This window comes from Channa argus, chromosome 2, assembly GCF_033026475.1.
Source record: "Channa argus isolate prfri chromosome 2, Channa argus male v1.0, whole genome shotgun sequence".
Lineage (NCBI taxonomy): Eukaryota > Metazoa > Chordata > Actinopteri > Anabantiformes > Channidae > Channa > Channa argus.
In genome coordinates this window covers 30,441,769-30,466,242 of record NC_090198.1, presented here as the reverse complement: position 1 = coordinate 30,466,242, position 24,474 = coordinate 30,441,769, and the positions used below count along the sequence as shown (strand labels likewise).

Genomic DNA, 24,474 nt, shown 5'->3' with positions numbered 1-24,474 from the left:
CGAGGTGTTGAGGGGGTGGGGGTGAGGTGTTTTAGCCCCAGGAGGCGTCAGCTCTCTTTTGTCCCCATCCTGATTGTCTTCGTATTCAGATCAGCTGTGGGCGTCAGCATAAGCAGATGGATCAGCGTGTCTGTGCACGATGAGCTGGATGTAGCTCTGACAGATGGGACGTTTCTCTGCTGATGCTCTACACATGCTCTTTTAGGTAAGACGGAAAGTTCGGTCCACTTGGGGGCTGCTCTTGTCTTGTTTTTTTTTTTTTTTTTCCCTCATCTGCCGTCGTTTTCAGGTTCCACATACAGACAGGCCGCAGCAAAAGTCTTTGGGGAAAAGCTTGAAGTGTCCCACACTTGTCTTTATCTGAGTAATCAAATGTTTTTACCTCTGGTCCTGCTGACAAGCTCATTTTTAGTGACTGGAAGTTTGAAGGATCACTGTCTGCATTTACACCCATTTAAGTAATTGGTTGCAGTAAAACCATGTTTACACTGAGCACATCAGTATCTAATTTGTCCTCTTCTGCCTTATTTTGGAAGCAAGGCTCATCATAGATGAGGCTCAAAAATCTGAGAACCAGATTTCTCTAACCCCAGTTATGGAGACCAGCAGATGTTCTGTGTTTGTGGACTCCTTCATGGACAGAGCACATGGCCGTGCTTGTTGTGCTGCATGCTACCATGTTACATTCTGTAATCAAAAAAGTTTGTCAGGAAGTGGTTAAAATGAAGATGATGATGATGGAGTCAATGCTTAAGGGCTAATTCCAGGACAAAGATAAAGATGTGTTCAACAGGCAGCAGCTGCAACAAGCCACAACATGATAAAATGACCTGGCTGCAAATAACTGAGGAAAAAGGAAGAAAAAATCAGAAGAGAGTGCGAATGCTGAGCTTTTTTTAAAAGAGAAATCAGAGGCTGTTGGCTGTAATAAAAGACATTACCTCCGCAAAAAACCCCAATTAAGACAAAAACACCACAAAGATTTGCGTTGTGCGTTTTATAGCAGCTGATTTAGAGCTTTGTTAACATGGTAAATGATGCTTCAATGAGCTACACATCACTTTCAGGCCTTCTGATCTATGTTTTCATTGATAATCGCACTTTCTGTTGGAATCACTGGTTTGGGGGGATTTTTTAGCAGCTTCCTGTTTGTCATAGCCGACACTTTAGACTGAGGGCTTAGAAGGAAAATGTTGCATTTGGTTCTGAAGAGTAAAGTACAATAGATTTGGTAATGAGGTGTGTGTGTGTGTGTGTACAGGATGCTTGTGAAGTCATTTCACTGTGTAAATCCTGACACAGGTGCTACTAGTTCGTGTTTACACAGCAAGATGTAGTCAGGACTACAGAACAAACCAGACCTATGGATGTTTGCTCATATGATTCACAGTCGTAGCGCAGTGAGGAACAGACAACCTCAATCATTTACTCAGGAATCTGTATCTGTAAAAATAATCCAAAACTCATCCTGACTTTACAGAACTCTGCCCTGTTTTTGTCTCGACCTTCTAGCTTTGCAGCACAGCTGCTCTCAAGTCAGCGGCTCTACAGTGCAGCTTTAAGGAGGATGTGAAAACCAAAGAGTGACTGTGAGTTCTCAGAGTTCAGACACTGATGTTGGCAAGATGGCAGAAACAGATTCATTAATCTCTGACTCTTTAGTTTATCATTAGCAGATGCACGTTGACCTTCAGCAGCAGCTGCACTTTCTGGTTAACATGAGGTCGGGTCTTTTCAGCTTCACTATTGAGTGTTAAATCTGTCAGTAACTCGTTAGTCCAAGTTCTCTCTGTAGCCGCTGTTTGTCCGGAGCCGAGCAAATAGTGTTTCTGCAGCTCGAGAAAACCCGGCACAGTGACTCATCTTGACCGGAGACGTCTGTTTTCAGAAGTCAAATTATACCAGTAATTCTTTCATATCATGTCAGTAGTTTAAAGTGAAACTTTTTGGAGCCTGAGAAATCAGATGCATCTACTCTGCTCCATGGATATGTGAGACCTGGTCTGATTAGTTCAAGGATGTTTTAAGTCCTCGCCTGAATCCCAGGAGTGGACTTGTCATCCTTCCAGCCTGTGTCTAACTCGAATCCTCTCTTCAATCCTACCGGAGCTGAACTTTGCTCCCAGCATGTCGTCATTGTCCAGTTGATTGACAGCTCCGCTCCTGACCAGAGCGTCCGCTCTGACAGCTGATGATTGAGCAGCTCGAGATGATGCTTTTGTGAGAGACGCAGCACTTTTTTCCTGGCTGCTTGTTTGCTTTGTTTCTAGTCTTGACACATGAGGAGGAAGTTTGGATAAGTAGCTGATATGATGTTTATGCCTGATATCACTCACACAGTTTATCTAATAACAGAGGAGGAGCAAATCATGAGACGTGTGAAACAGTTGTTTATATGATAAACATAGTTAAGTACAGTGAAAAAACAGACATGTATGAATATCTAAAATGGTTTGATTTGAATTCAAACACAGTTTCTATGCACTCTGCAATTCTAGTTTACTATTTGGCAGGAAATATTTTGTTGTTTAATTTTTTTTTAACTTAAATTCTATGATACATTTTTATTCCATTACATTTATCTGACAGCCGTCGTTGCTTTGCAGATTAAGATTTTGCAATTCCCAAAATGTTTTACAAATCTAGAAAAACCGAGACTTTTTTAAATTGTAATAAGAGCTGCAACCTGTGATTTGTTAATTAGCTGACAAGGGCAAAAAAAAAAAAAAAAGATCACGTACATTCAACAGTGGTTTCTCTAGAGTTACTGAATCTAATTCACTGTACATGATAAAATACCTAAATTCTTTGCAGCATTGAGAAATCTTATTTTTGAACAGATTATTAATTCTCTCATAAATTTTGACAGAAAATTGTGAGCTGGAACCTATTCAATTAACGAGTTACTCTGCTAATTTTGGAATTAGCCACAACAATGTTACGTGAATATTTTATTAACTTTTCATGCTTTTTTGGTGTGTGTGTGTGTGTGTGTGTGTGTGTGTGTGTGTGTGTGTTTCAGGCATCAAACTCTAAATAAATAGTTTTTCTTTTTTAATTTGACTGAACATTTATTTTTCAACAAAAGTACGAATCTAAACACACAGTCTATAAGACCTGAGTGAGTGTTTTTGACGGAGGAAAACTTCTGCTGAGTCAGGATGAAGCACTGACAGCAGAAACTGAGAACACAGACAGAGAGAGAGAGAACGAGTAGAAGAAAAGAGAGTTAAATATTTCAGGGAGCTGTTCCTTGCTCGTTAAGACATAGCAGGACTGAAGCGTTAGGAGGCAGCTGATCAGGGAAATATGTTTTGCATTAAACCAGATCCATATTTCTGACAACCTTCTTAGTACTAGATTATATTAGGCCATGATTTGACAGGACTAAGATCATCCTGACAACCTGCTGAGGTGTCTGAGTAACCACTGCTCTCTTGCTGTTGGACTTTGGATTGAATGGTTTCAAATAGCAGAAATACAAAAACTGATCAGACAACCAGCAGCACTGAGGAATCAAGCAGCCTTGTTGCTTTAATCCGGAATTTTCCTGTAAACGAGATCATTTACAGGTTATTACATAAACCTGACTGGTTACTTGAGTCCATTTTTAGCGCTGACTGATGCTTCTTCCCTGTACCTGAACACACCAGAGTGCAGTACATGAAGAACCAGTGTCTTTATGAAGCTGCAAACTAAACTTTGGAAAAGCCTTTTTCACGCTCTCACACGAACAACTGAATGTACAAGTATGCTGCTCTTTATATTTTTATAGCTCTGTGTGGGATGTGACTCAGGTCTCTGCTGTGTTCGAACACCTCTCTACCTTTGCTCCCACACATGCTGCTGTGTGTGTGTGTGTATAAGCAGGGAAATCTGTGTATGTGTGATGTGATTCGTGACTTATCTGTACGGACGCTGAAGCTCATTATCTTCGTTGTGCCGACGGAAGGCGCCATCACCTTGTTGGCAAAGCGGCGCGCTGCTAATGAACCCAAGGAGACGAGACGAGGCGTGGCCCCTGGACGAGCCGCTGCTTGGCTCGGTTAACGCTAACATCATTGGCCTGCAGGGTGGAGCAGAGATAAAAAGGAAGATAATGTTTTGGACTTTGGTGTAAAAGCGGAAACGCACTGAACATGAGCTGTTAATCTTGTTCATAAATAATGCAGGATCCATTTTCCAAATGCTCCTGAACTCAGCTCCCTGGGTGTGGGCTAATGGCGTGTGTGTGTGTGTGTGTGTGTGTGTGTGATATTTCTGTTTCGTGGCGTCTGACTGCCTTGAAACTGATCCTCAAACAGACTTAATCTCTTTGTGTCTGCTGCTCTAAGTTAAGTTTTCCTGTCAGCCTCTTTTTAGACAGAGTGCATCTCTGCGCTCTGATGCTCAGGATGATGAGGTGAAATTTTTTTCTGATGCCCAGAAAATTTAAATGCTGGTGTCCCTTTTCAAAATCCTGATCAAAGCACAAGCACCTCTGAAGGTCATTTCCAACTCATGCTGCCAAACATTTTTCAAACCCAGTGAACATTTATTTGAAAGTCTAGACATTATCCAGTTTTCAAATATAACAAATGTGTAGTATTTCAGTGTCTGTCTACGAGACAAAACATGGAGTTTAAAGCTTTGTTAAAGAGGAAACTAAAGGGGACAAATGTCCCTCTGTGGACAGATCAATGCAGCCGCTGACTGATGGAAAACAAATTTAAACCGTTAAAAATCTTATCACTGATCTGCATTGACGTGGCAGGACAGGAAACGGGAACGTAATGTGATGCAGTGCTGATATAAAAACACTCACTTCTGCATTCGTCGGTTTCTCCAGGCTTCATGATGGATTATCTCCTCTGCTGGGGTTGTTTTTTCACTCTGAGTGACAAATGGCAGAAAACAGTTTGTTCTGGAGGAGAAAAACAAGCTCTGACTGTGTGCAGGTGAAACTCAAAAAGCTCTTTATGTAATTCAAGACTTTCCAGTGGATGTTTGCACAGGTTGAGGAAAGAACAGTGGCGGCCTTAAGGTTGGAGAGACTGACAGTAAGCAGATACAAAGTAGATATGAGGCCGGTGTGAGGTGTTTACTTTTTGCTTGGCTGAGGGTTGGATATAAAAATAGATGTAAAACATGTTAGGTCAGGTCAAAGGTCGCGTAGGTTAGAGCTGGAGAATGGTGTCGCCTGCAACAGAGCCCAACAGATTTATAGCCTGCACGATTTATCGTGATACTGAGATTCTATGAAACCTTTTAGCACATTGTGCGCATTGACAATAAGCAAACAAAGTTGTAAATATTAGAAAATGCTTCTCCTCCTTCAGTTGGAGCAGATTTTACTAGGAGACAAGAACCTGCTAACTGACGCTAACGGTGCCTCGGTTTTGGCTGTGCTGTATTTAAACTGTCTGACATCACGGAAAGATAACTGGAGCAGTCGACATGACAACAGGCTCAATGAATGTGGATGGATGTAATTAATCACCAAATAAGTGACACAAATCTGCAAACAGCACAAGAGAACTGGACGATGAACTCAGGTGAATTATTTATTACTAAAGGTTTTCAATAAACCCTCCGGATTCCTCAGACGTGAACAGAAAATGGAGCCAACAACTTCTAGATAAACTTTACTCTTTAAGGACAAGGTGCCGTGCGTGCACATCAGAAACATCAGGCGGCCTGTGACAAACTACGTAGAACTATACTGAACGGAGAACCAGCAGCTAAACAAATGTGACAGTTCATTTGTGATCTGGGTGTTGGATCAGACGGTCGACATTTCGAAACATGGTTTAATTTTTGTTTCATTTTTTTAATCTTGAATTAATACATTTTGATAAATTATAGCAGGGGACAGATGACGTGTCTGGTCAGATTTGAACCGGAAACCTTGAGTTATGATCTGCACCTTGATCCACAGCTTTCAAGAATCAACATCTTTATCAGTCTTTTAAATGTGTTGGACAACATTTCTCAATGTCCATAAACAGGCTAGAAACCTTTTCTTGACTGCTGTGTTGTTTTTAATTTGCAGCCCAGATTAGAGTCTTTTAATTTGATTTACAACCATGGTAATTATTTTAACTACAGGTTACACTCTTACTTATTTTTCCATAAAACTGAATTAGGTTTTGGCAATTTGTAAAAATGCACGTTAGAGTTTATCAGAGCTCCGAATGATGTTGTGAACAAAACATTTAACTCAGTAATCAGTTCAGCATTAGTCAGCGTGCAGTTGTTGTAAAGCTTTTTACATACTTCTAAAGTTCCGTGCACTCTTTCAGTGTGACACCTCTAGAGACACGTCAGCGTAGCCTCAGCCTGAATTGTCTGTTATCTCACTTCCTGTTCTGTTGACCCAAAGATTGACTTTTCCTGGGCCAAAGGGAGAAAGCAAGATGCTGATTGACGAGGTTAATCTGTATGTAAATGTCAGAGCAGGTTGTTTACATCTGGTCTGTGTGTTCAGCCTGTGTGTGTGTGTGTGTGTGTGTGTGTGTGATGTGTGACTGCAACAGGAACGTGTTACACTCCACCTCAGTTTGTCTCTAGCCTGTCATTTGTTCACTTGGGCGTTTTTATTAGAAGCTGACACCAACTTCAGGAAAGCTTCCAGCAGGCAGACGCTCATAAGCAGCTCCGACAAACTAACTATCAAGTACAAATGTGTTTTATTTGAAAACACACTTTTAATTGTGGTAAAAGTACACAAACTTTATACTTAAGGGTGTTTGTCCTAAACAGTGTTTTACTACAAGTAGAACTTGAACTAGAATCCTTTACTGAGTACATCCTCTAAAATGTACTTTAAGTGCAAACGTGGCTTTACTACAGTAAGAGTGATTTCCAAAGTATTTAAACACTATTAAACTGGGCCATGCTGGTAACCTGGAGGTCCAGATTAGTTCCACGTGAGCCTTTTAGAATTAAAGTTTCTGCGGAAACCAAAAAAAACTGAGGACACTTGGACATGTAGCCAGAAGAAACATGTGGTGGACAGCTGCTCTACTAACTGGGCTACAGCCATCACATTCATTCTGTAAACTGCAAACAGCCTTTCTGTACCGTCATCATTTCTTATTTCAGTAGATTAATTCACATTGTGCATCTGCAGAGTGAATATACTGTATTACACTTAAATACAGTACTGGAAATTATGAGCAGGTGTTTGAAACTTTTCCTGTATCACCACCATTAAACCACTGCGGCCAGAATCAGCCTAATATGTGCCACTGTAAAATTCTTCAAGTTTGTCGATGTTTAGAGACATTTTCAGCTTTTGACTGATGTTTTCTTCACAATCACCTCTGTTACATTTGTTCGTCATCCTTTCCTCAAATCCTCTGACTGTTCAGGCTGTCGGATTGAAAGTGTGTAAGATGGGAGCAAAACATCAGAAATGTCATTAGGAACATTATGTTCTACGCAGGAGAGGCAGTGAAATCACATTCGGGATTCTCTCAGTCACACTCAGTTCCCTCTGCTGTGTTCTGGCACCCGGAGGAGCAGATGCGTGTCGAATCTGTTGAGGCTGCCAGGTTTGGTTTTAGGGTGTGGAACTGGGCCAAAGTGGGCCGAGAAGCGGTGCCAGCTGTGGGCCAGAGTTGGCAGCAGAGTCAGTCTGATGAACTCGGGTTGATTTGAATCATTCATCGTCACTGTGATGTGGCGAGCCAGGTTTAGATCAGCGCCCGGTGTCTGACGCAACATTAAGTCAAAGAGACAGAGGCCTTGTGCTAAAACCACGACTGCATGATTGTACTCAGCAGTTGCATATTTTGGGATTTTCTCTAGAGGCTCGAACCTGTTAACCAACAGCACACACAGCTGCTGTAGCAAACCTCAGGGGTGGAGACCAACATGTGATTGTGAAACTGAGGGGAGGCCTTTGTTGGCCCGAGGTTCAGCCAGTGAGCACTGGGAGTAGCACTGGTGTAGCTGGGAGCTGAGCGGAGGCAACGGAGCGCAGAGCGATGCTGTGATAACCTTATTATACTGCACCGCTCGCTCTGAAATACTCCGCCAGCTCCACCAGCAACTGAGGCAGCAGGGAGAGCGAATCTATGGGTTAATGGTGCATGTAGAGTGGATATCTGTGTGTGTGTGTTTGAGATAAAGATAACACAACACAGATACAAGTGGGATTACAAATGACCAGGAAATACTCAGCGTTATCTGCAGCACATTCACTTTTTAGCAGGGAAACATTTTCTGACCTGAACCTTTTTTACAGGAATCTGCGCAGTGAAAACTCAGATCCTCTAGAAACATCTGAATGTTTTCGCCTCAGAGGAAGTAAAGAATCACTTTGCTGCTTTCCCCTCCTTCATACCAAACAGGAGAAGACGTGTAGTGAAATCCCTTAACCCCCCGCGATCCCTCCTTCGTTCTCCCACCTCCAACCAAAGCCAAAATCCCTCCCAAGCTCCCCAGACTCATCTGGAAATCTGTCTTATCTCCGCTCCTCTTTTTCAGTTTTGCACCCAGCAGCAGCAGCAGCAGCAGCAACGTCCTCGTCTGTTTCAACTGTAGCGAGAAGCCAAGGCTTCAAAACCCGAATTCATCCCAACACCTAAGCCTCGGTGCCTGTGGATGCTTTCACACCAAACATGCTGAGAATGTTAGAGAAGGCCTGCAGCATTTTGCTGCCTCCATTTGTCCGCGGCACAGAGATTTGAACTCAACACAACAAACCTAAAATCTGTCTTTAGCTCAACAGAGTCACGCTTACAGCATGAAGAGGTAGAGGGGCAGTGGGACATATGTCGTTGTGAACCACAAAATGATAAAAAAAAAAATTTCTATCCCTGCGTCGTCTTATATTAGTTCCAGACTAGACAATATGTTGTGTCCGTGATGACTTGAGTCTTTTTAGTGCTGCATACGCTGACTGACTGTGTCACAGCAGAGTGAATAAGTCACCTCATGTCGATGCTCCTTCAAATGCAGCTTTCTTTCCCCTGGCAACCGCCTGGCAACTGAGGTGGGTGAACCCTCTGTGCCCTAACGTGTCTTTGTGTGGACACAGAACTTGAACAATGTAACAATACAAAGGTTAATAAAAAATAAATAAATGCCGGGAAATTGTGTAAAAGTACATGACGTTAGTGATGTTTTAGTTTAGCCATGGCCGATGATGCAAATCTCATTTCAGCCTATGCAGGACATGTCTTCATAGACGGTTTTCCCTGAAGGATGAGGCCTCTGAATTGAGCCACAGCTCTAGTTAATTATCGTTATGAATTCCTGCTACGACTTGGCTGATGGAGAAGAGGAAGAGTATTGCTATTCACTGAACTGATGCTGACAAATGTGGAGAACCACCGTTGTTGTTGTTGTTGTTGTTGTTATTTTTATTAATTATTACCACACAGGAAATTTACCAAACATAGTGAATAATGGTGATGTTATCAATCAGATCTTCGCCGTTTCATCCCTATCAGGTTAAAACATGGCTGTGCGGTGTCTGTGTGGCCGTAAGCGAAGCATTAAATTAACGTGGACCATCTCCGATGAGTGACAGCATAACGAGGCTTCAGAAACACGCTGCTACAGTTTGCTGTTCCCTTTAGAAAACGCAGTTACACACAGTTCCCAACTAAAAGCTTCAAAGCATCGCTCAGTCTGAAGTTCTGATGTTCTCTTTTCAGAACAAAGGAACTTTTAGAATTCAGCACAGATGACGTGTTCTCTTCACTTTGCAGCACCAACTTTCTTTCTGAACCGTTTGAATTGTGCATATATTTTTTTTACTGATTTGCAAAGCAGCCAAATCCAACACCAGACGACATGTTCAGACAGTGCAAAGCATCACTTGTCTTTCGTCCTTTTGGACATGTAAAGGTTGTGTTTAGCAGCTGTGTCAGACTCTTAAACCAACATGAAATGCAGATTTTAAAGGAAGCTGATCCTGATGTGAAACACAGTTTCCCCATCGTGATCTAAACACTAGCCCCTACTGTCTGTGGTGAGGGATTTTTTTTTTCTTCAATTGGAAAACAAATGTTCGTAAAGACTCCGCTGCTGACACCACTGCTATGCTAATGGATGCTTTTAGCTCAGCTGCTGATTAGCTGCATTAGCCAACAGTCTGCTTTGACTCGTGGCTGCCGTTTGTTGCTCCACTCGGCCGGTCGGAGTCATGATTTTTCCACGTGGCTCCACTTGACATGTTGAATCATTTTGAACTGCACCTGCAGTTTGATGACAGATGATTTCTCCTCCGTCATTCGTGTCACGTTGCTCAGAATAGATGATGCCAAAGTGCCGACTGCCAGATCTCGTTTGCAGCTGCAAACAGCTGCTAATTGGCATCAGTCCAATGTGACTCAGGTTTGTTGTGATGTGATAAACTCTGAGCTGCTGTTTTGTATGTGAGGTCCTTCATGTGTTTGAGCAGAACTGATGAATGTGTCACAGAAAGCTGAAGTGAGTGCGACTGGAATCCGGTTTGAAAATTCCAGTAAACGTGATGGTTCATGTTGGATCCTGATGATATTAATTCCGTAGGTGGAGTTTATCTGTTTGACTACGTGCTAATGTTTTTATCAGCATTTTTAGGCTTTTGAGTCAAAGAAATTGGAGCATTAACAGCTTCATACTTTTGTCATTACTGTCGATCCCTGCAGGATTTCACAGGACTTTATTTTTTCAAGGCAGCTTAAAATGCCTGATTCTTGCACAGACTTTACAGGACATGAATGAAATTAATCGGAGGGACTGATTAACCTAAGAGTATTATTAGTGATAAATATGAATCAGGCTTGTTCTGTTTGGAGCTCTGGACAGTTTGAAAACTGAGAACTTTAACTTTAACCTTTCAAATCTACATATACTGTACAAAAAGGTGAATTTCTTGATTCTGGATCAGATGGATTAATGATGACTTTGAATTTGTTGGTTCTGTACAGTTTGTCAGTGCAGTTACTCTGCATCTCTGCTTATGTGGTTACTGTACATTAATAATAGATTAACAGAAATCCCCTTCCCCAGCTTATTTTTAGCTGTGCCTTACTAATACTAAAGCCCTGGCCCACAATTCTTCAAATCTACCCTAAAAATCATAAACCCTGAAACTATCTTTGCTTGCTTTGATCCCTCCAAAAGGTTCTTCCCATGTTCGACAAACTCCACAGTCAAAAGTTTCAAATTAAAAGCTTCAGTCCACCACACAAGGACGGCAGGTTCAACTAAAAACCTTGTTAGCTCATATTAGCTGTAGATACATATTTTCCACAGAACAAGGCCTCCAGTCTAAGGGCTTCAGGAAAGGAACGGGAGGAAGGGTTACAGCTGTAATGAACACTTTGAGGTTGTGGTTCTCATCTTGGTAGGACTGACTCAGGTGACGGATTCTCAGCTTGATTCACATGTATATGAATGGCTTAAAGCTTTTGTCCGCCTTCCGGAATTAAATTCTTTTTTGTTTCTAGCTGAGAAACGCCTCCAGATGACATCATCACGGAGGTTTTTCAGTTTTTCACTGAGAGGTCTCCTCTGTTTTTCGGGAACACCTTGATCACACTGACACAGCTACACATTCACACCTGGAAGCTGCTCAGTATAACCACAGTCAGCCGGCAGGAGTTCAGGGCCTCGCTCAGGAAAACATGTTGCTTTGTCCCACCCACATTTAATCCTGCTGATCTGAGGACTGAGCCATCTTCTTTAACCTTTAGGCCACCACTGCCCCAAAATGCATTGTTATACATGGCCCCCCCCTGATGAGGAACATAGGAGCAAATTGGGGAAAAAAGACCTTCATTAATTGTGCAAAAAAAAACACTGATCTCAAACCGGTTTACGCCACGAAATTAAAATCCTTCAGGTGGTTTCCAGGTCTCTATACATTATATACAGATTATGTTACTGCAGAAAGCTGACAAGAACCTGTACAAGTGCACTGATCAGCTAGAGATTTCTTGATTTAGTCCCACCTCACCACCTTGCTGGCACGGGGATGTTTGTATATTTAGAAAACCTTTAAAAAAAAAACCCATTTAAGAAATGACTAATTTATTCCTCAGCGTGGGCCAGTGCTAAATTCCTTTAAAGCTTTACCGTGAGCAATAAAGAAAATCCCCTTCCTCTGTTCAGCACACAGTCCATGTGCACGTAACCTGATCAGAATCTGCCAATTTCATTCTGTTTCTGTCAACTAAGCTCAGAAGAGGAGAAAAGAGAGAGGAAATGCACACTTTCACAGTGGGGGAGGGGATGGATGGATGCCCCCCCCCCCCCCCCCCCCCCCAGGTCGTATCAAGCACAGATTTTAATGGCTGCTGTTGTTTCACACTACGAGCCAATCTGTCTGTTGTCCTGAAGCCATCTGAGGGCTGTTAGCACACGAACAACAGCAGCACTCCTGCCATCAGCTGCAGTAAAAACAGCCTGGGACCTCCCACGGTTATGGATGACTACAGCCTCCCCCCCCATTATGCTTGATGTGGATGTAGATTAGACCGTCGGCATGTGGGGTGATGGTTTGTTGGCGCTGGCTTCGATTGGGCTCCGGGGCAGAATTTTCCGGGATCTTTGACAGGCGTCGTGTCGCCTCCCCCTGTTCTATATGGCTGCAGAGACGAGCTGCCATCTGGACGGAGCACAGAAGTCGCCGGGGAGGACAAAATAAAGACAAGACTCTGGTTTCATGGAGTTCACTCCTCCTATCTGCCTCTCCGCCCCACAAGAGCCTGACCGCAGTGTTACTCCCCAAAAGTCAAGCAGAATGAGCTCTGCCTGCAGAATCACGATACTTTATCTCTGTAACTCTGTCGGACAAGTCAACACAAGCTCACTGATGTCGGTGACAAGGTCCGGATCATGGTCTGTGTTGTAGTTCATCCTTAAAACCAGCCGTTATGCTAAGCTAAGTTAAAGACATGACATAGACTGCAAGTTGATGAAACTGGAAACACATAATTGTATTTCCACAAAAATATGGAGTTGCAGTTAGTTGTTAAGCGTTAAAAGCTTTTAGCCACACGGATGCATCTTAGATTAATGGCTGCTGGTCTTTGGGTCTAGGACCACAGCTTTTTGGTGCACAGGGAGCGATGTTTATTAGCCTCCACAGATGAAGTCACCTCCAGCTCAGTAAACGCAACGTTTCCAGCTTCTGTGTTTGATTGACAGGTGAAGCAGGAAAACAGTGAAAGCTGCTGACGCAGAATACAAGCTGTAACATTAATAAAGCCTGTGGCTTCCTCTGCTGGTTGATGAACAGATCAGTTGATTGTCATTCTCATTAGATTTTGTTACATTTATCTGTTTCTGAGGTTTAGTCTTTACACTCCCATCCTCCTATACCCATCTACATTTTGTTTTTTCCAGACTGGACTTTTGCCCCCGAGATTCCCGTTGAAATAGTCGTCTGTGGCTGCTTCCCATCGCTCGTCCTTCCTCTGAGAATCTGGTGAGGAACAAATGCTTTTTCTTTCTTGCTGTGGATGTCACACTGTTTCCTCTTCACTTCCTGCTCTTCTGCTGTGTGTGTTTGTCTGTGTGTGTGTGTGTGTGTGTGTGTGTGTGTGTGTGTGTGTGTGTGTGTGTGTGTGTGTGTGTGGGCGTGGGGAGGATTTATTTTCGCTCCGGAAAATGATTGTATGCAACATCAGCATCAAGAAACAACCGCTATTAATTTCAGTTTGAGGCTCAGGGAAATAAACACAGGATGAACACGTGTGATATACAGAGCTTCATGTTCTGGTATTATTAATTAATATGAATTAATATACTGTAATGTATTACTTAGTTTTTTTCCTTTGGGTTCGGCTTGATGTGACCATAATTTCAGTGTTATTGCAGTGTTTGTGACATGACAGTGTTTCACCTGTTAAACTCCTCATACAACATCAAGACTCCTTCATGTTGATATGTTCACCAAACACGAGCTGATAACTGACCTGAGAATTTCTAATCATGATCCATTATTCATTGGCATCTAAACTCAATTGTTTAGATGCCAATGAATAATGGATCATGATTAGAAATTCTCAGGTCAGTTATCAGCTCGTGCAAAGCAAAACAAGTTATTTTTTTTTTCCTTTACTTTTCTTCTTCTTGTTTTTCTGCTGCAGCAGAAACTATAAATGCATGATTGAAGCATTTTGGTACAGATATATAGTCGTAAGCTCTCCGAAGATACTACACAGCATTTGATGGACAGATTGATGCTGTAAACACTCGGCTTTGTTGTTGTAAGCAGACGTACAGCTGTGATTGATTCTATCATTTACATGTGTTGTGTTACAACAGTCTCAGTTCCTAGAACCGTAGCTTCCCCTGGCTTGGTGCTTTCTTGGCAGAAGAATAAGCGAACACCATCACCATCCGCACTCACAAACCACCAGGTGATCAAAGTTTTCCGGCTTGTTAATGAAAATGTCACCAACTTTGAGACATCAGATTAGCTCAAACAGACTAGAGTTGATCAGAGTAAGTGAACAGAGCTTTCAAAGTCCAGTTTACGAACCCCTGGACTCCGGCTACCATTGAGCTATTTAAGATTTATTCATAGTACTTTTTAAAGAGAAAATGGCTTTAAAGAGAAGCACATGCACAGCATCTCCATCAGTTTCCTTCTGGCTGCATCATCCCCTCTCGATGTTCAATTTACACTTGGATTAAAAAATGGATTCAGCCGTTATTCCTCTTTTTCAAAACTCAGTCTACATAACGGGCTGCATGTGTGTTTGTGCTGCAGTTAGTGCATGAAAAGCTTTAGTTTCTGAGCTGCTGGGGTTTGGTTGCAGTTGTAGGTAAAGAAGAAGGAAGCAGGATTCAGTTTTCATCCTGATGAGTTAAGAGGCATCGTTGTGTGATTGGTCCTGTTTCACTCCCCCCACTGCAGCAGATTATTTGGGGTTTGGGAATCAATGGCCTCTGAAGGTTGTGCAGCACGAGAAAACTCCCCATCACAACACAGAAAACTGTTTATTAGCTGGAGGAAACTGTTTTACACACATATTCACTGGTGCAACCTTCATCTAATGCAGGATGTGTCATGCAGTTGTAGGTGGCCTCTGTAGGCGTTTCGCTCCCAGTTTGACTGAACATTTTTAACAAGAATTTTCCACGTGATGAGCCAGATGACGCCAAACCTGCACTTGAGTTTTCTTCCTGTAGTGTATTAATCCCAGTGCGCTCGGATATGGAGATTTGCATAATAAAAGGAAAGTGGGATCTATTTATTGTCATTGCAGGTGCTATAACGTTTGGCAACTCTCAAACGTTGAGGCTAAAACTTTAGGGCAGAGATTGGTGTTTAATCACGGCTATGTCAGTTTCATTGTTCACACACTTCCCTGCATAGTTTTTGTTTGTCTTGAGAAAAGGTCGTCCACAAGGGGCAGACTCGGACCTCATCATCACTGACCAACAGCATTTCTTTCTCATGACCTTCTGCTCTTCCACAGCATGAACAGAACTGTGGCAACGCTGGAAGACGTTAATGTTGAAATCACAGCAGAAAAAATGGCAATGACAACAGAAACGCTGGTGGTTGTGGACAGGCTCAAACCCCGCACCCCCCATTGTAGTGACCTGAAGCTGTTGTGCAGATAGTTCGGTAGTACCCCACCCGCAATATGCAGGATTATTTCCAGTTAATTTCCAACGCAACTAAATCAGCACAGGCTATGCAAGGGCGCCATTTTACTAAGGCGTACGCGTAGTTAACAAGAAGTAGATCTCGACCTCCAAAGTTCATGTGTGAAATGACTTTCGTGCAGTGGCGACACACAGTAACAGCTATGTTGTTATCAGCACCATAGCTATGGGCCAGTAGGTTCTGCACATAACAGAAAAGAAGTTATTGTTTGGTTTTGGCCCAAAAAACGGAAGGTTAGGGGAGAATCTGGGTTTCAGTTAAAATCCAGAAAAAACTTTGATTCAGACTATGAATCAGGAAACAATCCGTCTCATTTCAATGTCCTGTGCTTTGACGTCCAACTATCCACCCCCCAGGTCTTCACAGCCGCTGAATGTCACCTATGTTCCAACCCTCAGAAACATAGTACCAGTAGGTGACTTGCTGAACCATAACTATGGGTGAAATAATGATTGGTAACTCACCATTCCAGGGCATTAAAATGATCAAATCTGTTAGTCTGGAAAGATGAGGAAAACTGCGGCTTTATATCCCAAATGAAGTGAGTTGGTAAAGTGGCTTAGGTTCAGTCATTGCTGTAAAATACAATTCAATTCAGCTTATTTAGCACCAAATCCCGACAGTCATCTCAAAGCATTTTACACTGTAAGGTCATATTAAGGCACAAGTAATCAGAACCCATAAAGTGATATATAGTTCACTGTAATATTAGCATTTTCAGAAGAAATGATCTGAATTATGCTCAGACTGTTTACTTTTACTAAGCCTTTTTTACTCTATCGGTGTTGTGAAGTTGCAGTACTGCTGCTTTCAAGATCCAAATACTTCATCCACTCATTAGCCTACATCTGCTGTCATAGCTGGAGTCACTATTTTAGTCAGTATTTCTATGTGAAGATGCTTTTCCTTTGCAGCTCCTATTGGAAGAAAATTCCTTGTGATGTTTACTATATATTTTTGCTTCTCTGTACCCTACGAGCAGCGATGTTCATCGGTTATGGATGTTAGTTTGTCTGCAAGACAGCAGGTTCCATGTTATCTGGATTCTTAGATTGTCTGGGAGGACGTTCTGCCTCGAAGGCTAAAGTCAGGGAAGAAAATTGTTGTTAAAGTGCTGTTTTCCTGTCAGCTACATGTCTGACACATCGCTTCACCGTATGACGTCGGTTATTATCCACACAATCGTAGGAGTCTCTGCAAACATCAACCCAAATGCTTGAAATGCTGCTGATGCAGTTGTTTTTGTGGTGAAGACGGCCTCTTACTGAATACCAAGCAAAGTGCAGCTGCTCAGCTTTTCAGCACTTGAACCTCATACTAGCTTCTCTGTTTCATGCCTATTGTTCTGGACGACAGCAAAACTCTGACTGGACTTTATGCATTTTGTGAAGAAAGATGATTTCTAACTGTGCAGTGGCTTTTTGTGCCTTTTCTCTGAAATACTGGGACTGAACCAGACAGTAAATGTTAAGTTGTCTTTATCATATTATCAGTATAGTTTTATGTAGAGTGTGTTGATGATTTTGTTTTGAATTGACACTATATAAATAAAGTTAAATTGGATTGAAAGGAGGTTTGAAAGCTGTAGGACTAGAAAATACTGTTTGAGCTGTAGATGGTTAAATCAGTGTAACCCTGAATTACGACCCCGGAAATGTTACTCTGACACACACACACACACACACACACACACACACACACACACACACACACACACACACACAATGTTCTTCCCCACAACAGTTTCCAGTCACTTGAAATATCCAGAGGGCACTCGCATGCCTCGTCCTCCCCCCACCTAATCCCTTGACCTCTGACCCCTGCACTGCACGCTGCCTCAGGTAACAAACATTAGGGGTCATGTGATGTGCTGATAGGGTCAGCCAGGCCGGTGGGAGGCTTTGTATTTAATGAGGTTGTGTTCCCAGAAGAGGGAGGTTTTTCTGCCCTGGGGAGTGTCTGTCAGGGTTAGAGGTGGAATAAAACTCTAAATTAGAGACGGTGTGTGTGTGTGTGTGTGTGTGTGTGTGTGGACACATCAGGTTGGATCTTTAGATGAAATATCTGCACATTACTCTCATGTGCTCATAATGAAATGTTCCTGTTTCCTGCTGATGTCACAAACATGACTGATGACAGAACCCTTCAGCAGCTTCAGAAATCATAGTTGTCTACGGTTACTCTGTAAATTATGAGACTTATTAATAAACTGGAGAGCAGGTTTAGGTCAAGTGTAACTGTCTGTGGTGTATTTAGATGAAATGTTTTATCAAAGGATGTGGAAACAGCACAGAATGCAAACATGTTAACGGTGGCAGCAACACATTTGCAGTTTATGACCAAATGGCTCAAACTAATATTAATATGATGTGATTGCAACAATATAATAAAATATGAGTTCATCACTGATAGAAATGTTTATCCAATTAAAAAAGAATTTAAAAAAAAGGACATCAGCAGCTGAGTTTGCTGCACCCTCCCACCACACACACACACACACCCCTCCCTCCCACGGTGCCTCTCCTTCAGAAGGTAAATGATGGAGCTTTCCCACGAGGCCATTTACTGCGTTTGTTGTGACTGATGAAGAAATTAGCCGAGAAGATGAGGAGGGAAAAGTGACGAATGAAGATAGAGAGAGACAACATGTGATTCAAGCAGTGAAAAACTCTTATTACTGCATCTGCTACCACTGTCCACACACACACACACAGTCAGTCCTCCTCATCCCTTTGCTGTCAGAGAGATAAATCTCTGTTGGTGGATGGGAAGAAATGGAGTCCGGGCTTCACAGGGGAAATGAACTCAGAGCTATACTTAATCATTTACCTCCACAATCCCCTCCCCCGCCTCCGCTCTCTCTTCTTCCATAGCTCTCTCACCCGCTGGTTTGTGACATTTGAACCAAGCCAATTGACACAATTTCAAAATCTTAACTCTCGAAGCTGTTTGAGTTCACAGCAGCTTCCTCTGAGTCAAACTGGGACTGAGGTGAAATTCAGTTTCACGGCCTTTTATAAATCTCGCTGCTGCTGCTGCATAATTGGAGCGAAAATTGGACAAAATTGAACAGAACGTAAAAAGTTGGAGATGTGGGTTTGTGTCTATTTCCTCAGAAAAATAGTCGTGGTTTAAAATGAGATGTGTGCTGATCTCATTGCACAACAAGAACATTAGGATTGGAGCGTTTTTCAAATACCTACGTCACATTCAATGTCTGCATTTTAAAGCTGCAGCTGTTAGTTTTTAAGAAATGTTAAACTGAGCGAGCAGTGACGGTGACCAAAGTAATACTTAACAAACATTAGGTTGGACAAAACTGCACACATCCGCTTATACTGTCAAACCTCTAAAATCATTATCATTTTCTTCCATCTGATCCTAAAATATAAATGAAATGGATCCATTAGTTTTTGTATGTGCAAGATGCATGTTTAAGAATCCAAGCCCAGACGAGCCGAATGCAGATCTGTAAATCAGAAGACGGGTTTTTTTTTTTTTTACCTGTGCAGGATCAGCATCAATCAGGACGTGGCTGCATCCTGGACTGATGCGGCTTCATGTTTGACGGCAGTGTCCTGGGCAGACCCCAGACCAACGAGCGAGCGCTAATGTGTCAGTGAGAGAAATGGCAGCGTGTGACTCACCACATTAGCAGCAGCTCGACGAGTTTCCGCAGCATCAAAGTGCAATGAGCACGCAGACTGTGGCCATGAATAAAGATGCATCAGGAAAAGTCCAATCTGTAAGTTAATGTGTTTTCACATCTAACAGGCCACATGCTGCCTGAGACTAAACAGTGTAGACGTGTAAACCAAAAGAATCACGCAGTAAACAAAAGGATGCCCTCCTTTTTTTCCACGTCTCTACGGGTTCGATTTCTAATGATGACATGTTTTCCTCAAACTCTCAAATGTCATGAACTTTTGTGGCAACTCGTCAAGTGTTTCTTTCTTAGGTTCTGATTGCTACAGTTTGGTTTGGACTTGAGTCCTGATCTGTGGATGACCTATAAAGTTCTATATTTAGATCTGAGGTTGTACCCAGAGCAGCTCAGTAATGTGTGGTCAAACCCACCGTGAGCTTTAAACCTACTGAAGTGAATCCTGACTTTTACAGGAATGACCTGGGAAGATGTTCCGGTTCCCGCATATTTAAATCACACATATTTGACATTTATGAAAAAGATAATTTCCCGGCTTCTAGGTGGATCCTGGTCATTCTGTTGGTGGTCATGTGATGCATGTTGATGTCGTACGTGTCGTGTCCCTTTTTATGTAAATGTTATTCTTTAGCCACAGCTCAAAATAGTAATTTTGTGAGTTTTAATCGAAAACTGCGAGAGGTCAGAGTCAGACTGGCAAAGAAAGGAATAACAGAGACGAAGGTTTTTATTTAATTTTCTTATTTCAGCCAGGGACGAAACCTTAACTGGACCTTCTGAACTATTTGGGAATTCAGGAAAAACATCTCTGTGACCTTTAGAGTTTTGTCCTCCACATAACACAATACTATTTTCTGAGTCACTGTGGTTAAAGCCTTTGACACAGTTGACAGTAACTGCTTCATTATAGTCGGGGAATGATCAGGGTTAAGAGAAACTGACCAAGGACTGCTGGTACTTCCATAAAAGCAGTATTTCATGCTGCATTTTGGTTCTTACAACATACAGACAAATTGGAAAAACAACCAGATGTTAGACTTTTTTCTCTTTTCCATCTTTGTTTGAAGCTGGACTGAAAACCAGCAATAGGAAATGTGAGGGGAGACGACAAACTTGCATCACATGCTGATGTTGCAGTTCCAATGCTGCCCCTTCTCCACCCGGGTAGCTGGTGCCTAACGTCAAACAAAGTTATTCGCATTTCTGGCCCAAAACAGCAGAGTTTTGCTGAACAGCTAAATGACAGCAGATTTGCTTTACAGAGACGTTTTGTATTTTTAGAATTTTCCGAAGGGTTTTACTCTTAATCACCACCATTAGGAGCAAATGCAAAACTGTGCTGTCGTCTGATGTTCCAGAACAATTTTTCCCTCCTCGGAACAATAATTTGCACAGAACAAAATCTACTTCCAGTGCTGACTTTCTACTTTGTGTTTATGGAGAAGAGAGTATCAGGTTCTTGACTGAAAATTGTCAATATAATTATAGTTTGTCCAAATAGTTTTTTTTATCTACCTAATTGGGCATCTATGTATGAAATGGTTATTTCGACACAATACATACGATGTTTTGACCAAACCCTTTAATTTAAGTGTAATTTCAGCACATGTTGGTTGTCAGACTTGATGAAAGTTATGTCACCGTCCAGATATTTGTGGACCTCATTGCACCTTAGCATTTTGGCCAGTGGGTGTAAACCCAAATTCTGCTGCTGTGCTGTTGAAATTGACTGGTGCTCGTCCACAACATGAGAACAGTGTGGTGTTGTGTGTATCTGTGACTCGTTTAGCTTTCACATCACATAGCTGCAGCCTGCTGTGCTGGACGCCGTCCTGCTGCTGGTAGAGTCTGGTGCTGTGCTGTGTGTGTGTGTGTGTGTGTGTGTGTGTGTCCTATGCAGAGCGTGTCATGATGCTGTCTGGTCCTGTTATTGCTAACAACTGACAGCCGTGACGGCAGAGAGATCAGCAGAGAGCAGCTTATTAAGACGGGGGACAGGAAAGGGCTGCAGAGAGGGTTAACAGGGCAGCAGCAGCGTGTGCATTCAATATTGTGTGTGGTGTGGTGTTTTGCATGAATGCATCCCAGCCGCACTCTGTTGTGGCTGTTTGGACAAATCTGTAGCTGCTGAGCAGAAGCTAAAAAGGAAACTTCTGATTCTTTTTATTTAGCTCCTGTTAAACATTGCTGTTTTGTGTTTCTGATGTGATCCGTTGCTACGTTGTGTCAACACGCTGTGGTGAAAATGAGGTGCGCGAGTCCATCAGATTGAATTTCAATTTAAGCCTCCATTTGAATTTTACTTTCTTTGTCTGTGCACATATTATATCAGATTGAATCAGATTGTCACTTAGTTAGGTTCAGTTTTGGCAGCAATTTAAAAAAATAATTCATATTTACTGACAAACAATTTAAGGTGTGTTCCTAATCACAAACTGGCCATATTTACACCACAAATATTCTCCTTTCTCAAACTGTGAGCTGTCTAATATGACGGCTTTTTAATGATTTGTGCATCACAATCATTGGTTGTTGTCTAAATAAATGCAGCTGAAGTGCAAAGAACTTTTATTCTAAGCTCTGCTGAATAATAGTTATTAATAAATATTTTAGAGGACTGAGTAAAATCTGATGCATAACACGTCTCCGATGATTCCAAGGGATGAAACAGTGCAGCCGAAAGCAACACAGAGTCTAGTTTTTAAATATTTTAGTGTAAACTTCACAAAGTTTCAACCAAGTGTTGGAACCAGCCCACATACACACTTGTACAAATGTATTTGTGCGTCATGTCTCTGGACAACAACCAAAGTGTTGGGAAACCCAGACTGTTCCTACTCTCTGAAATAAAACTCAGACTGTAATTGTTGAAAACCTTTGCATGTTTGGTAGACGTGTGTGTGTGTGTGTGTGTGTGTAATCGGAGATGTCATTGTCTATGTAAGGAGATCAGGACTGTGTGTGGGCAGACGGAGTGACCCCGGAGCCTCACATCTCCGTGGTGTGTAAGTTTGGGTCAAGGAAAGAGCAGCTGGTAGGTTTTGTTGCCTGCAGGCTTTCATTCGGCCTCCACAGAGCTTCATCTGCAGCTCCGGCACATGATGGAGAGGAGATGGCCTCCGGGTCCACTGCGGTTTCCAGCAGCTTTCCTGCCAAAAACACTGAGGACATTCTCCACATTGACGTGCCATTTAATGACCGATGGTCGATTTATCAAACCGGGTTTTTGTTTCATTGACGTTTCTTCATGCATGTTCAGTATTGTGGCCTTTTTATGTTACATCTCAAAATAAGCTGTAGCTTCAGACATTTGTCCTGCACTAAAAAGTAATAAAAACCTGGTTACGCATGTCTCCCCGGCACCTACTGCACTTCACACCTTCTCCTTCGCACTTCCAGCCAGGCCTGATTTCTGCAGACGTCGGCCAACACGGAGTAAGGTTACCACTGTTCTCCAGTGGAACAGACGGGAACCAATAGCTTTCTTTTCACTTGTAAAAGTATTGGACGGATTAAAAATGGCAGCAAAGGTTAAATTTTCTGTGTTAAGGACAAGAACAGCTCAGTTAGATCAAACAGTGTTCCTGTCTGTGCCGGCTCATAATGACATGTGGCATTTAAGAAATCAACTACTGGAGGAATTCGACTGTAACCTGGTTACTGACAGACATGTAGACACAGACACTGTTGCAGCAGGGTGAAGGTGAGAGAGGAAGACAACTATAGACTTGAACATAGGCGAGAAACTCTCCATTTAAAGCAGTTCCTGTAAACGGGCTCCAGGATCTCATCCCCACAAACGGGGAAGAACAGTGGAAACAAAAGGGGGATTCATGTTGTGGTGCGTTGCAGTGGAAAAAGGCCTAAAGAGGACAATCTCCTATGCATTGCATCAACTTTGATTTCAAAAAATGTTTCTCTTGCTTTACAGTTTTTGTTTCCAGAGGGCTGCAGAGTTATTTCAAAAACAAGTTTGTGCAAGAGAGTTTTTTTCTTTTTTGAAGGCAGAAATCTCTGCAGCCGCCCGAGCAATCGTTGAGTCACAGGTATTGATCGACAACCGTGTAAACCCCTGCAGGTATGTTAAGTTACACTTGCTCTGCAGGACTTCAGCAGCGTGTGTTTTCACTCACAAACCAGCAGGTGAATGCACAACAGCTGACTTATAATAGATTCTCAGTGGAACCTCTGACCCTCTCTGCTGTCCTGAAGTGGACTTTGTGTATATGAATGTGCAGCGCGTGGGCAGCCGGAGCTCAGAGAAACAGACACAAGAGCCCCTCAGTGTGTGTGTGTGTGTGTGTGTGTGTGTGTGTGTGTGTGTGTGAGTCAATTGTCGTATTATTTATATAGTCAGTGTGTGTGGGCAGCACATAGCCAGAGGGCAGCACATGTTTACACTGATAGAGATGGGGTGAGATCTTCTGCAGTGGCATTAAATACTGATCCTCTGCTCTCTGAATTTAATCTAACTAAGTCATTCTTGTCCCTAAAACAGAAAATACCACCAACCTTCGGTGGTATTTTTATCAGAGCCCTAATTCGCTGTTTTAGGTTAGAAAATAAACACAAGAAAACTTGTTCCCGACTGTAAAATTGGTCAAATGTGGGAATTTCCATCCCAGCTCAGTGTCGGCGGGTGATTGTGTCCGACAGGTTTCCCTGGAAGCCAGAAGGAGAAGGTGTGAGGTGCAGCAGGTGCAAGGGGGGAACCAGACTCCTCACCTCTGCCCTCCAACGTCCACCGACTGCCATCACACTCACTATCCACCAGACTGTCTACAAGTTCACCGAGGAAACTCGAGCTCTTCACCTTTCCCCCCCTTCTCCTCTTGTTTATAAGCTACCAGCCTGCAGTAAAACCTGACCTTTGACCCCATAACAAGAAGGAAAGTGTGGCTGTTAAGTTCTCTATTCGTCTGGAGGCTGGTCACCTGATCCTCTCACAGCAACAGACAGCAGGTGATTTAAAAAAAAAAAAAAAAAAAGGGCAGTTTTTCTTGGAGTAAATTACAGGAAGAGCTGTCGAGCTGCTGCTCTCAGTTTGGTAATTTTTCTTATCTCAAAGGAGAAATGACTGGAGTTGCACCACTTTATTTCCTCTTTTGTGAATAATAAAAACAATTATGATACAAGAGAGATTAGTTTGTGTGTGTTGATCACAGCAGCTCTGCTGCAGCCGTGTGGGAGCTGTAGTTGTTAA

The 24,474-nt window shown here is 42.4% G+C and overlaps 1 protein-coding gene across 5 annotated transcripts in view; it reads left to right on the top strand.

Annotated features, from left to right (window-relative positions):
* large2 (LARGE xylosyl- and glucuronyltransferase 2) overlaps positions 1–24,474 on the top strand; it is a 76,960-nt gene that overhangs the window by 15,260 nt on the left and 37,226 nt on the right. For 3 of the 5 annotated variants that reach the window (XM_067491493.1, XM_067491446.1, XM_067491455.1), the window contains exon 2: positions 13,330–13,411. The exons of 1 other annotated variant lie outside the window; for it this stretch is intronic. The gene's annotated coding sequence lies outside the window, so the exon portion shown is untranslated. Of the gene's footprint in view, positions 1–13,329; positions 13,412–19,262; positions 19,353–24,474 lie in introns of those variants that run through there. One more of the 5 variants, XM_067491482.1, reaches the window with a different exon arrangement.